Source organism: Cygnus atratus, chromosome 26 (genome assembly GCF_013377495.2).
Source record: "Cygnus atratus isolate AKBS03 ecotype Queensland, Australia chromosome 26, CAtr_DNAZoo_HiC_assembly, whole genome shotgun sequence".
Taxonomy (NCBI): Eukaryota; Metazoa; Chordata; class Aves; order Anseriformes; family Anatidae; genus Cygnus; species Cygnus atratus.
The window spans coordinates 5243571-5258434 of NC_066387.1; the positions used below are offsets into that span (position 1 = coordinate 5243571).

The window sequence follows — 14864 nt, forward strand, 5'->3', positions numbered from 1 at the left end:
GCCCTGGGTCTCCCTGCTTGTGGGAGCAGCCAGGATGGGGCCCTGCTGCGGGCACATTGCAGGGGGCTCTGGGCTCGGTCCTGGGGCAGGGTTTGGTGGCCCGGCTGCCTCCTGGCCTGCGTCAGCGGCGCTGGATTCATGCCATGAGCGAGAGCTACCCGCTGGCACAGCTCAGTGACAGCAACAGCTGAATGAGCCGGGCTGTGGCCCCCCGGGACGGATGTGGGGTGAACCCCACAGAGCTCCCCCCAGACCCTGTTCCTGGCTGAATGCTGCGGTGGGAGGGAGCCCTCTGCCCCCGACCTGGAAACCTCACCCAGGGCTGCACCTGAGCATGGCTGAAACCAAAGGCACTGGGGCAGGATGCGGCCTCCTGCCCACCGCTACCACCAGTCCCCTGCTCCGCCAACACGAAACCGGAGCCCCTGCAGGGAGACACGCTCCTGTGTCAGGCGGATTGGTTTGTACCGTGCCACGGGTCATAGACCCCAGCCCTAACTGGGCATAGGGTCCAGGCTCCTCATCCCCGGGTCAGGGGCTGTTTTCACACCTCCACTGGCGCAGTGGAGAACAAAGTCATGCCTGTGCTGTCCTCCTTTCCCCTCCACTCCCCAGGACCCACCCCCAGGACCCCTCATGAGCCCCTGTCCCAGCTCTTTCCTGGAAGGGAAGGGTCCAAACACTTGCCCAAACCCATTGGGTTGCAAGGTAGAAGCCACGCATGCTTGGGGCCCAACCCAGCCCTGCAGCGAGGTTAAGCACTGAAATCCCCACAGCCTCTATCACCAGTTCATGCAAGAGGGACCTGAGACACCGCATCCCCTGCCCCGATGACAGACCCACCGGCGCCAGCACACTCACATGGGAATCTCCTGCTCTCCCCGCCGCTGCTCACCGGCACCTGGCAAAGACAAGCAGAGCACAGACTGTTAGGGGTGAGGGGGGGGACATGTGGGGTGCTGCAGAGCGGAGCAAGCCCAGGTTTGGCACCCCAGAACCGTGCAGTGTTTCCCATAGTCACGGCATGGCCACAGCCTGTCCTGCGGTTTCAGAAGACAAGCAGAAGCCACCGGCACCACGGCAGCAGCTCGAGAGGCTGTGGTGTAAGAGTGGGGTGAAAATGGTGCCCAGGGGATGGGGTCTGGGGCTGCTGAGGCCCCAGGTATCACCTTCCCGCATGTCCCGGGCAAGCTGAAGCTGAGAGGGGACGGTGACCTCCCTGCCACAGCACACATGGGGACGAACAGCCCAGGGTGCACAAGAACACCCTGAAAACACCCTCTCAAGGCCATGGGCTCAGCTCTCCCAGCATCTGTGAGCTCAGCACCTGCTCGACTGGGATCTGCACATCCCATCTGCACAAGCCCTCACCAGGAGGAGGAATTTCTGCCCCATCTGAGCCAGATTTAGTTTATTTTTCCCCAGTGGAACAATGAATGCTGAGAAAAAAATACCAATTCCCAGGCTGCAATCCAAAACACGACATTGGAAGCAAAAAAAAACAACTACAAGGAAACCTTTTGGCTGGGGAACAATGGCCTGAAAGAGCTTTGCATTCAACATGAAACCAAACCAAGTCTTTGGTTTTCATTTTAGCTACCCCAGCAATGACAACCTGGTCCTATCTCCCCTGGGATGTGAAGCAGCTACCAAAAGGACTCGGATTTTGGGGGTCCCTCCCCACCCTCCTGGCTGTCCTGGCTTCTCCATGGCGAGGTGACAGCCAGGCGGTCCCCAGGGTGGCGGGACGGGCTGCTCACCCACGGGAGCAGCTTTCATGGGTGTTTGTTTCCCTGTCGGGCCATCTCCACGGAGGAAGCACCAAGCACACACGACTGCCAAGCACGGCCGCATGGCAGGGACAGGCACCGAGGCAAGGGCCGGCCACCCACGGCAGGGACGGCCACAAAAGCACGCAGCCTTGGCCACTAATGAAAACCAGCTCCGTTTTGCTGTCTCTGGGGCTTTTCCTGAACCAGCCCAGGTTGCGGGAGCTTGAGGCTGCCTCCGCTGCTGACTCACATCAAAGAAACTGCCAGAAATAGCACCTTGCCTGCCCTCCCTTCCCTGTCCATGCTCGCACGGCTGCATCGGGACAGGCCCCATGGCCCCTGGTGTGCCAATTGCTGCTGCAGCACTGCGTTCCCCCGGGCTGTGCCACGAACTGCCCCCCAGTTCGATTAAAAGGGTGAAAATTGACACAAAGCCGTACCTTGGGCTCGAGCGCGGCCGCCTCGCCTCCAGCCTGCGGGCTGGCGCCGACTGGCCAGGGTAATATACAGCAACAGCTGCCGGCCACGCCGAGCAAAATAGCACCCAATCACCGGGAGCTGCAGCACCCGAGCTCCCACCCCACAAAAGGCAGTGCGGCACCAGGCTGACCCCGAAATTGGGGCTGCTGCGGGGGTACAGCCCCACGGGGTGGCCAGGGTGTGGCTCTGCTCCCTGTGAGCATCCTGGCAGTGGGGCGGTGAGGGTTTTGGGGTTTTGGAGAGGAAAGGCAGCCTCTGGGGTTGTGTTTCTGCAGGCAGGTGCAGCCTCGGGAAGGAGCCTGTCCCGTCCCCGGCCAGGTGGCACAGCCTGGCACGTCCCGGCCATGTCCTGCTTCGGGGACATCTCTTACAGAGAGGCGTTAGGTCTGACAACCTGAAGCTGTGACACATCGCTTTTGCAGCTCTGACATTTGCCTTTAGCGCAGGTTTGATATTTCATCCATTGCAGGATCCAAGGGAGGGATAAAGCAGGCACTGGCGTCCTGGAGGGGACTTTTTGCTTTCCTACAGGGCCGCGGGCAGTGGGAGTTAAAGGCAGCTGATCACCAAAAATGGCCACTCACTGTCCCTGGGCTCTGCAGCCAGTTTCAAGCAGTGCTGTCTGTTTCCTATTATCAGCATTAAAAACAAATTACAGAGCATTTTTTCCCCCTAACATCACTTCAGCTTGACGCAGCCCTATTTTCCTGACACCTCGATGATGGATGGCACCGGCTGGCCTGTGTCCAAGCTTGGAGGGCTCCCAGGGTTTTACAAACAGATCCCAGGGCATCGGGATGCAGAGGGAACCTGCACAGTGCCAGGGCCTCACAGCCCAGCACAAAGGCTCACCTTCCTCATCCTCCAGCAGGGAACCTCCTAAGCCCTGAGCAGGACCCCAGGCATCCTCCTGCTCACCCGCACCCCGCGGGCTGCCCGAGCCCCTCGTGCCCTTGGCCAGCAGGACACCAGACCGCAGTCCCGCTTTAGGACCACGCAGCAAAGGAGCTCGAGAGCAGCCGTCTGCTTTCCAGGGCAGGGATTTCCCCTCTTTGGCAGAGGCAGGACTGAGCATGCAGTGAACCCTGCTGCGGTATAAATAACATGCTGCAGAAGCTGAGCCCAGATGGAGGAAGAGCTGGAGCTGTAAACAAAGCCCTCCTCGCTGCGCCAGGGCTGCAGGCTCGCGTGCCAAGGGTATTTTTCTCAGTTTTATTCCCACTCCAGTAAGGTCAGGGCAGTTAGCTGGCAAGGCATGCTTGCTTTATAGGGACATAATGAAAGCAGAACACCATCAACAGGCCAAATAAAAATCCCTTGTGCTCCCAGTTAACCCCGTTTCATGTCGTGCTTTCAGGTCCAGCAGCTTGCTCGCATCTCCTGCCGGAGAGCTCATGCCCCCTGGGAAGGCAAGGGGCTGAGTGCACAGTGATTACACACAGAGCCCAAGCAAAACTTCTTCCCACTTGTTCTCATGTGGGGCCATGGGATGCGAACTCCCCTGTGCTTCTGGGGACCTCTCAGCATTTCCTGAGGTGGGAAGGGACCAGGAGCGATTTTTGTCCCTGCGTGTTTGGCTCTGAGCAGTTCTCTGCCAAGCTGCAAAGCCTCCATCTCCACTGCAGGAGCTAACCCAGGCAGATGGAGGAAGGAGACTCCCAGAGGCAAAATCTTTCCTAATCCCTTGGCCTCTCCCAAATCCCAGCCTCTCTCTTGTCCTGAGACTGAAAAAAGTGTCTCTCCCCTGTGGCTTCAGGGCTGGCACCCAAGCGCCAGGGTTCGTGGTCCATCAGGACCCAACTGTGCTGCAGCATCCCTGTGCTTCTATGGCAACACTCCCTTATCCTCCCACTGGGACATAATCTTCTTTCTCCCCATCTTTAATAACTTGCAGTTAAAAGGCAGTTGTAAAGACGTGGAGTTAGTCACTGCTTATTTTCAGTGCAGGTTCGTTCTGCTGGTGGATTTTCCTGCCCTCCACGCAGCTCAGCTGCTCTCCCAAGCCCTGGCTGCTGCAGCATCCCCAGCCTGGCCCTGTCTCCTGCACCCACACAGGGGAGGAGATGCTCCAGCCGGGCACAAGCTGGGTTCCCCGCTGCCCCACATTATAGCCTGGGCACATGGCAGGTCCTTCCCCCACTGGCTGCATGGTGGATTTCATCCCTGGCTGCACCAGACCCATCCGACTGGATTCCCACAGCCTGGCAATCTGTAATGTTCCTCCAGCCCTCGGAGCACGCAGCCTCCAGCCCCTCACACAGGCAGGGTTGGGCTCTTGACCTGGGTTTAAGGACAGGAATTTCAACCGTGTCTGCTAAGCCGGTGCTCAGCCTGGTCCATGAATTCAGCCAGCTCCATGCCAGCATCGCCCCAGCACCATCCCCGTGTGCAGCCACGGTGCGGGGCGATGCCAGGGGGTGTTGCGCAGCCACCGGCACCAAACAAACTGCAGGAGATTCACGTGGTGCTCAGGCCAGGCGTTGCATGGGCTCACCACAGGTGCTTGGCATCTTGGAGCTCTCCACCCTTCCGTTAGATGTGGCTGGGCTCAGAAGTGGTTGGAGTGGTGCTGGCAGATGGAGGGAAGGATCACAGAAGCACGGTTTCTTGGGGAAATCAGGTGAAAGAGCATCCCGATCCCTCACACCATCAAAAACCTACAGGCACAGGTGTCCCCATGGCAACCTGGCTACATCCCAGTGCTGACAACAACATGCTGTTGACCTAAAATTCCTCTTTCGGTTGGATGCAGCACACATCAGTTCTTGCCATCCTGAAAGCTTGTGCAACGTCTGTGAGCTGAAACCCAGCCACTGCCGCCCAGCCCCGAGGTAGCAGCGCAGCAGCGTCAGCCATGGAAATTATTCCTCCGGGTAATTGCGGGAACCACAGACCTTTCCGAGCACTGTCGTTATTAGGGAGCACTCTGGAAGTTACAGGAAGCGAAGAGACATTTTCTCTCTGCCAGCTGTGCTTCTCCTGTCAAATCACCGCTCTCTCATCATAGAAGATTTGAGATCCATTGTGCTGAGCAATCTCCTTGTGGTGGTGCAGTTAATTGCAAGCCTAGAGCATTTGGGAAGCTGGATGTTCCTGTGGCTTTGTGCCATCAGGCATTACCGTGGGGTTGGGTAACACTTCCTGACATGGAGGGATCCAGCAAGAAATGGAGCATCCTTTACCCATGGCTGGTACCTGAATGAGCTCCTCCATCCTGGTGATGCCCTCCCTGGTTGCTTGTGGGTCACAGGCTGTGTCTGCTTGGCTGACAGCTGACAGAACGTCCTGAAAGGACCCGGAGCTGCCCCCTAGTTTTGGTGTTGCAGCGATTTGGCCAGCCAAGGCCCTGTCTGTTCTCTTGGGGCGAGGTTTTGCTGATGTTGGGGAACGGGACGGGGAGAGGACAGAGTGCTGCGGGATGAGCGCTGCCCCAGGCCAGCCCCTGCTTTGCAAAGTCACAGCTTGCAGCATCTCTGAGGCCTCCTCTTACCCACATCTTCTGGCTGTGGGCAAGCCTGGTGGGGCAGTGAGCCAGAAACTGAGGGGGCTTCGTGTGGAGGTGGCCAGGACACATCATGGGGGGTCTTGCAGCACGATGCTGCAGGCTGAGCACTGGCTGAACCACCTGTGGGCATGCGGGTCCAGCTGAGGACAGCAAAGGTGACCATGTTGGCCAGGGAAACCCTCTCCATGGCATGTCTGTCCTTCCAGCACCGAGCTACAGCCAGCCTCTCACCCAGGGACAAAGTGGTGCTGTGCGGTGGCCGGCAGCAGCAGCCTGGGTGCCTTCAGGTCTCAGTCCTGGTGGTGACGGCTGGATCGTGCTGGGGACAGACCCTGCTGGCAGCGAGGTGTCACGGGTTGCCTTCCCCTGCTTTGTCCACTGGGATAGGAGGGAAGAGCCCGGCCGCTGGCTGGCCCGGCAGAACTGGGACGGTCGCTGGGGCCAGCGCTCACCCTGCTGCCAGTGGTGTGCTCTCAAACGAACCGAGTTCGCTCGGTCTCTGCTCCGAGCCAAAGGACAGGCAGTGCCCACAGCGACTGAGGGGCACGGGGGCCCTGACGCACCGCAGCAGCTCACAGTGAGCCTGTGATCGTGCCCAAAGCCCTGGAAAGCATCGATTCCTCAGCATACTGTGTGATCTATACACACCCAGAGCAGCTCTGCATTAAAGCCAGTCTGATCACACTCTAATCCACGTGTGACCTAAATACCCTGATTTACGAATCCCAGAGGTTTTCAGTCTCTTTGCCTGGCAGAACAAGCAGCATTCAGGTCAGCTGGAACAGAAGATGCTGGATCCCATTAAATGCTACTTTTAGTCTCAGCTGCTTTCAGTAATTGTTCCATTATACATTTTCTCACAGCCCAGTGGTGCTTAGGGCTAATCATTATTCTCTTTGAAGGCTTAAAGCCATTAGTACCTCTGAGGAGAACACAAGCAAGTGGCTGTGTTCGAACATGGTATCTCAAACAAACCGTCCTTAGAACTGTACTGCCGGGGGATAGGGAAAGGTCCCACGGGAGGCCTCGTCCCACCAGTGGTCCTGCCTTCCTGCAGGGTGAGGAGGGTTGTACAGGGACAACTACACCCCAAAGGGCAGCAGAGCATGCTGCAGTGACAGCAGAAATCGCAGGAACTTCCTAACCACCAGCAGACCTCGGCTGAATGTTTCCCAGCACCTCCTGCCCTACAGCTCCCCATTTCTCTATTATCAGGCAACAAATTTCCAAGTTAAAATTCAGCAGACTGCAGGAATCACATGTAAAACATACACACAAGGCTTGCCTGTGCTCTCCTGTCTCACCATATATTTCTTTGTTTCTCAGTGATAGTACATGTAGGCTCAAAGGTTCAATATCTGCTTTCTTAAAAAAGAAATTCCCCCTTGACATCACCAGGGCTGTCCACTTGGGTGTTTTCTGGCTCTGTAAGGAGCTTTCTGGCACCCTCATGGATGCATTTGTTACCTTGCTGAGGTTGGGAAACTTTGATGATGGCTTTCCTTCTCCAAAGTTCAGCCGGATTCTGAATTACTCTGTTAATTACGAGCAAAGCAGAGAAGGCTAGGACATCAGGACAAGGTTTCTGAGAGCAGTTCCCTTCTGCTCTCAGCTTTCGCTTCCCTCACTTCTACAAAGCAATGCCAATGAAATATGTTCTGTAATAGAAACAAGCAAGAACCAAATCAGCTGGGCCTTAAAATAGCATTAAACTTCCTTTCCCAAAACTGCATTCTTAGTTATTCAGCTTTCTCTCCTTTTTGCCCAGCATCATTAGAATCATTTGTCCGGTGCAGGCAATGCCACTGCAGCAAAGCAAACAAATAACTGTGTGCATCATGCCCTGCTTGGAGCACTGTACAGATCACACCCTCCTAGGCTGAATTAAAAAACATCAAATCTCAGAACTGAATGTTTTCTAATCTTTTTCCATAATACCCCTGCTGGTCCTTTGTTTCTAAACCACGTCCTGTTTAAACAGCTCAGAGTGAGATTTGTATTTAAAATGAGATCTGAGCCCACCAGCCGAGCAAGGAATGGCAGTTTCCCCACAGCACCAGCTCTGAAGCCTCCCGGCAGCATTGCTCTGCTTCGGCACCCACGTGGGGATGCCCTGCTCACAGCTCACCGCTGGCACCCACTGCCTGCAGCAGCTTTGGGGTCGAGACCTTGGTTTGCAGGCCAGGAGGAGTCCTGCTGGTGTAAGTCCAAGGCAGCTTCTCTGAGTCAGTGGGGCCATGCTAAGTTTACAAGGAAATCATGGAGCTGTAATTCAGGATCAAAAAGACACATCTTTCTGGCTGATGCTCGTTCACAACTCCTTGCCATTACCAGAAGAAGGCAAAAGTCCTGGCAAAGCCAGGCTGCAATTGCAAACTTGCCATGGTTAATGCAAGCTTGAGAAGAATTATTTTTGTGAATTGATGGAGCAGAAGATGCAAGAATGAAACTTCAGTGAAGGCAGGCTCTGGCCCATATGGCTGCCTGCCTCTGAAGGGACCTGGACAAGCACCTCCAGCCGAGTGCTGCGGAGCGAAGTGATCGGTCGGTTCGAAGCACTGCACTGGCTTCTGTGCTGATTCTCACCCACACAGCACGGAGGCGTGATTAGAAAGGTTTACCCTGACTGACCCTTCTCCTTCCTCCCCTGGAGAAACCAAACAACCTCATCGTCACTCCCGTTTCAGCAGCCCGTGCTTTATTTTGGGGCCTTCTGGATGGCAGGAGCAGAGCTCAGCCCGGACTGAGCTGGTTCCCGTGATCACCTGCCCTGCCGGCCTGGTGCTTCTGGGCAGAAAGGCACCAAGCGCCGCGCGGCGCCCCGGGAAGGGGCAGGCAGGAGCAGAGGCACGCGGGGCACGGCAGCACACCGGAATCTGCCTGGGTGCGCAGCCAGTGAGGACGTGAGTCAGGAGCCCGCGGGCTGTGGTAGTAACAGCTATTTAAAGTGGTGATGGAGTGATTAAAAAAACGGCAACACAGCCGCGTGAGTGGGCAGAACAGCAGGAGATGAGCTCCCGCACAGCCCCATCGCAGCAGCGAGGTGCTTGGCATCCCCTTGGCCAGGGACTCCTCAAATCAGCAGGAGCCCACTGGAGACGCCGTGCCCACTGTTGCACTTCCCAACCAAAGGAGCGGGGACCTGGATCCTGCTGCAGGCTCCATCCCAGGAAGAAAACCCAAGGCACAGCAGCCAGGAGGGGGGTTTGGGCAGGGGCAGGACCTCGAGGTCCCAAGCCAAGGAGAACAGCTGCATCGAGCCCTTCCCAGCTGGATGGTCCCCAGCAGCACTTCCAAACAGTCCCCGGTCCCAGCAGCTGCCCCGTTTGGCCCAGCTCTGGATGGAGAGCAGTGCTCAAGGGCCGGAGGCCCTGTGCAACCAGGGCAGGTGGAATTTGCCTCCTCCTCTCCAGGGCAGTCACTTTCCTTTGAAGCGTGGCTGCCCTCGAGTGGTGTCTCAGGGCCACAAATGAAGCCCGTTAAAGGATGCACACTTGCAACACAGCTGCAGGACAGAAGTGCAAAAACTGCTGTCCCCTGCTCCATCACTTCTGCCCCTCCTCCTCACTCCTGCACACCCAGCCTGCTGGGAGGCTTAAAAGCGCACCCAGCTGAGTCTTTTTGATATTTTTGGTTGTTGTTGTTGTTGTTCCAGTGAAATACAAACAACAGCCTGAAAGAATTTCTTCCTCAAACCCCAAGTTAGTTCCCAAATCAGCCAGTTGAAATGGTGAGGGTTTTCTTTCCATAGGAAGTGCCGCAGCAGCACTGGGCACCAGTGGTCCCCGTCTCCGAGCACTGCATTTGCCATCCTTGGGCCTCTGCATCCCGGGAAGGATGAGCTCGGCAGAGCTCAGCCTCCAGGGCAGCTTCAGGTCTCTGCCACCATGCGACTGATGTCTTAGTCTAGAAATTCAGGGATTTTAACAGCAAGAGCGAGATGAACACGCAGCACCTTCCCTTTGATCACCTCTGTCCCTCCAGAGAGTGGGGTGAGCACCTCCCCAGGCCCACCCTTGGTCTCTTGCAGCGCAAGATGCCACCTGAAAGCCAAGTGACAATGCACGCCTCCACTGGGCTGCCGACCCTTTCTGCCTCTGCACCCACATAAAACAGTGCCGGGTGCTATAGGAACGCTGAGCGGGGAGCTGCAGCTCCCACCTTTAATACATGCAGCAGCTGTCCCCTGCTGGGGCACCGACTGCTCCCAGACCGCTCCATTACCACCACTGGACTGTTTTACAGTCAGCAGGACAAGAAACAGACCTGGTGGCCCAGCACGTAATAAGCAAGAGAATGAAAGAGTCCGCCTTCAGAAGCAGTCAGCCCATGCCAAAACACTGCTCGGTGTGTTTTGTACTCAAAGGTGAATGATCTCATCGGAGAAAAATCAAAGGCAGCAAACCACTTTTGCAGGTGAATGAGCAACACAGCCAGGCTGGGAATTACAGGACAAGACGAGGCAGATCGCAGCGCGGGGCAGAGCCTGGTTTGGCCGCAGGGAAGTGAGCAGTCCTGCGCTGCCCCGTGGGAATTTCTTTTAATGTCATGCTGGGGAGGAGTGCTGGTGAGTAACTGCTCCGTGGCAGGTCCAAGAAGTGAATAATTTTCCAAGAATAAAAACTAAAAGCCCAGATACTCCGTGGAAAGGCACCCTATAAATAGGACTAACAAGTGGGAATAGCAAGACGGGAAGTTTCTTGTCCCCATCCCCACCACTTCTGTGTGTCCCTCCCTTGTCCCCCGGTCCCGGTTTCTGTGCACGAGCTGGTGGGAAGGCAAAATCCCACTGTGTCTGCTGGTGCAGGTCCTGGGTACGGGGCTCTACTGCCTGCCCGGACATGTACCTGCTCACCCACACCTCCCTCTAGCACCTGAGCGTCCCGGTGACATCCGTGCCACCTTCCCGTTTCAGCAGCTCTTGGTCAGTGCTTTCTACAGGTATTAGAAAGAGGGGTGGGGTGACAGGGTGATCACCTATGCTTGGTTTCTTTAAAATAAAGCACTACTATCCCCAGGAACCCATATGCAATAGGCTATAAATGAGACAGCACCACAAAGATGTCTTAGAGCCACTGTGGATGTAACTGCAAATGTCAGCTCAGGGATTATAACAGCCAAAAGGCATCCTAGGGAATTGCTGCAAATGGTGCAGAGATGACGCTAGAAAAACCCATGATGCGTTTGCAGAAATCCCTCGTGCACCCACACCTTGAATGCTGCCAGCAGTGCTGGCCACCTCATGTCAGAAAAGATGCAGATGATGTGCAAAAAAGGGCCGGGCTGGGTGCGGGAGTGGACCGGGCGTACGACAGAGCTTCCACACAAGGAAAGGCTGAACAGAGTGAAACGGCAGAGAAAAACAACTTGAGAGATCTACGAAAGCATGAATGGTGCAGAAAAGAGCGAAAGGGAGTGGCTACTCTAATTCACGAAGCACAAAAGATGGAGCCCAGATGCAAGGAGCAATAGGTTGAAAACCAGCAAAGGGAGAGCTTCTGCATGGACACGTGGTGGAAGCTCAGACCTCATCGTCAGGGGACCTGGTAGGGGCTCAGGAAAAAACCGCTTTGGAAAGGGGTTAAAGGAGGTTCCTGGAGGACTGGTCCGGGGGGGCTGCGAGATGAGAACTGGGGCAGGTCCCGCTGGTGGTCGAGCCTGGGTGCGTGTCCAGCACCGCCGGGCACTCAGCAGCCACTGCGGGTCATGCGCGAGGTGAGAAGCAGGGCCCAAACCTTCACATCAAAACAGATTTCCCATAAATTACCATGTTAAGGCTTTTCATAAAAGGCTAACAGCATGAGGTATGATTCACGAGGAACCTGTAATGTTTAATTAAAGGGGAGAAACCAATCCTGCTGTGAAACACTTCCAGATCCCATGCCAAGCTCATCATTGACTTAATTTACGGGACGTAAACAGGCCAGAAAATGGCATAAGCGGTAAAGTCACGTAACTTTTGCCAATTTGGGATTCCACAGCTGTGCAAAGGGAGGGCGACTGACAAATGAAATGAGGCGAAGGCAAGAAAACAGTGAACATCCTAACGGGCAGCGCAGGATGGGAAGACCGCCTATGCTCTGCTACAGCTGCTCTTCTTGCTTCTCCCTGCTTTCTGCCTCCAGGCATGAAGGTCACCCGTCTTACACACCCATGAAATCCCTTGTTGGCTTGAATTACATGTGTCCCAACCCTAGATGTCAAACAGCCAAGGCTGCCGTACCAGTGACACAGACATAAATTCTGGTCGACCTCCAGTGAAAGCGATAGCGTTACCTGCACTGCCCTGCGCCCCCCGCAGCCCCCGCCAGGGGACGGCTCCCGCTCGCCCCCGGGGCTCTGTGCATGCCACTTGGTGTGGCCGTGCCCATGACGAGACGCAGCGTGTGCCCAAAAAGGGATTCTCAGCATTATTCATATGGAAAAAATGCTGTGGGATTGCTTCCCTTCGTGTAACTAACCGGTCCCATGACCTCAGTTTCATGATTCTTGATTTCTGAGGGAAATAATTTCCAATACCAAGAAGGGAGAGGCTGGCAGTCTTGTGGGGAAGGCACTAACTGAGCAATTGCTTGCAAAAGGGACCGACCTGGGTGCCACACCTCAGCTCTAGCCCTGGCTCCCGATGCCACCCGGAGCCTTTTGAGCAGCCACGAGCCCAGCCGAGAATGGGGAGCTCAGAGCCACTGAGACCTGCTGCTGGAGGCACCCTCAGCAGCGCAATCGCCAGTCCCTAAATAGAGCTGCTCTCCTTTTACATGGAAAAGAGGGATGCGAGGAATTCAAAACCACGAAAGGAGAAGAGGGCACTGCAGAGCTACTCAGGTTCAGCTGCAGTTTCACAAACGCTTTAAATATCGCTCCCTGCTGTCCCGTCCGGGGCTGGGCAGTGCAGAGGAAGCTGAAACAGCCCAAGATCTTGGGGAAAAAGTGGTGAAAAACAGGGGACAACAACAGAAGATGCTCTCTGGTTGTACAGGGAGATGCCCCCAGCTCCCCTCCTTCCCTCCATGGATCAGGATTTTGCAACAGGCCTGAGTTTGGGTCCTAGAGACCAGAAGGAGCTGCCACAACATTCTGGTGGCTCATGTCACACCCCAAGGTTTCCGACAAACCCTCCCGCCCCAAAGAGCCGGGGTGAACACCAGCCCGCCTCCGCAGCACAACGGCTCCCACCAGGTTCCCAGGTGCACAAGTGAGCTTCCAGAGCAGTAGAAAGCAAGTTGAAAAGCAAAAATATATGCAAAAAAAGCCCAACCCAGGACTTTTGGGTGCAAAAAAGGCTGCAGATGCCAGGAACACCTCTGGAAGGGGAATGTTTGCAGGTAAGCACCAGCTCACACCGCCAGCGAGAGGGGAGCTGCCTGCCAGGATGGGAGCAGTCCTGCAGCAGGACGGGGCTGAAGCACAAGAAGTCGCACATGGAGGCGCAGCTGCTCACTGCCGGGACCGAGCACGTGCTCAGGAACAGCCCCATGGCCCTGCTGGGCTTCAGTTTCCCTTCCTGTGAACGGGGGGAATAATATTTGCCATGCTCCTAACACTGCAGAAAGGTAGATAAATTCACTCAGCTTGTAGAGAATCTTAAAGGAGTTTAGTGCTTGTCATTTCTGTTGCAAGGTTTATCACTAAATCCACCAACCCCAACTCCTCTATGATATCTGCTAGAGCTTTTTTTCAGTTCCGCTTTCTGTGTCCAAACAACAGATTTTTTTCTGTTCCTCCTCTCCAGACATGACCCGCTGCTTGCCACATCCCCCAGTCAGAAATCACCCCTGACACCCAGCCTCTAATTTCCATGTGTTTAGCTTGGTCCCTTTCACAACACGCTGCCAGTGCTGCTTCTCCTTCCTTTCCTCCTCTGGGCGCTGAGTGCTTGTGGCCGGCAGTGGCAGCGACGGCTCAGACAACCTGTGGCCTCGTCCCCTGGTGCTGGGGCAAACCCAGCAGAGAGGCAGCTCCCAGCAGGTTTCTGCTCAGAAACCTCCCACCTCTGTCCTGGTAGAGCAGAGCAGAGCTTGCAGCAGCACTGCTCTGTGCGTACTTGCAGTAACGCTGTTCTGTGCATGCTTGCAATGATGCTTTCTGTGCATGCTCGCAGCGATGCTGCTCTGTGTACGCCTGCAGCTTCCTCCGAAGACAACAGCAGCCAATCGGCGATGTGGTGCGGGGCAGAAATGCTTTCTGCTTGCAGACAGAAAAGCAAAGAGACAACTGAGTGCAGCTGGCAGGGCCGGAGTGCGCCCCACAGCACCAGGGGCCCCCGGGGAAGGCAGTGGAGAGGGCCCGCAGGGAGCGAGGAGAGGCATGGGCTGGGCTGTGCGGAGAGCAGGGAAGGCAGCCTGCTTGGCCCTTGGCTGTAGCCAAAGCCTCCCAGCACTGGGATTTGTTTTTTTCTTATACCTGAGGACTTTGCAGTTGGGACATAAAGAAAATGAGAGTGGGAGTGAGAGGTAGAGAGGAAAGCTGGGCAGAGCTGGGACCAGAGGGAGTGTGTAAATAGGCAAGGGAGGAGGAAAAGAAGCAAGAATGTGGGTGGACAGACAAGCGAGAAACTCAGAGAAAAAGGCAGGCTATGAAAAAGCATAGAGAAGTGAAGAAAGGTATGAAAGAGGTGGAGAAAGGTATGAAAAAGCATAGGGAGGTGAAAAAGGGAAGCTGGAGCACCGCAGAAAAGCAGCTGCAAGGGGAACAGGCAGGAGGACCCTCGGGCAGCCCTGAGAGCAGGCAGGGAGCAGGCGGCCCCTGGGCTTGCAGGGTGGGCTCGTGGGTGGGGGTGGCAAATGGTCACGGGTGGCAGAGAGCTCCCCCGGCCAGCACACAGCTCATGCTGATGCACCTGAGTAAAGGACCCCAGCGTGGCCACTCCTCAAAACCCTACTACAGGCAGGCGTAGAAGGATTTGCAAACTGAAATCAAATGTATGTATCAAACACTAATTTTAGAGAATTGGCCTTAGTTAGCTATGATGCCATAAAGCACTCCGAGAGAACGATACCGGTGAGCACGTCCTCCTGTACCCAGGTTTCCTTCTCCTGCGAGCGCAGGTGCAGAGAGGTGCCCTGGTCACGGAGCTGCTCCATGTCCCTGGTGTCCCTCGTGTCCCC

At 55.7% G+C, this 14864-nt stretch overlaps 1 protein-coding gene across 3 annotated transcripts in view; it reads right to left on the reverse strand.

Annotated features, from left to right (window-relative positions):
• JSRP1 (junctional sarcoplasmic reticulum protein 1) overlaps positions 1-14864 on the reverse strand; it is a 29442-nt gene that overhangs the window by 3062 nt on the left and 11516 nt on the right. For all 3 annotated transcript variants that reach the window (XM_035569690.2, XM_035569691.2, XM_035569689.2), the window contains exon 2: positions 862-901. The gene's annotated coding sequence lies outside the window, so the exon portion shown is untranslated. The remainder of the gene's footprint in view (positions 1-861; positions 902-14864) is intronic.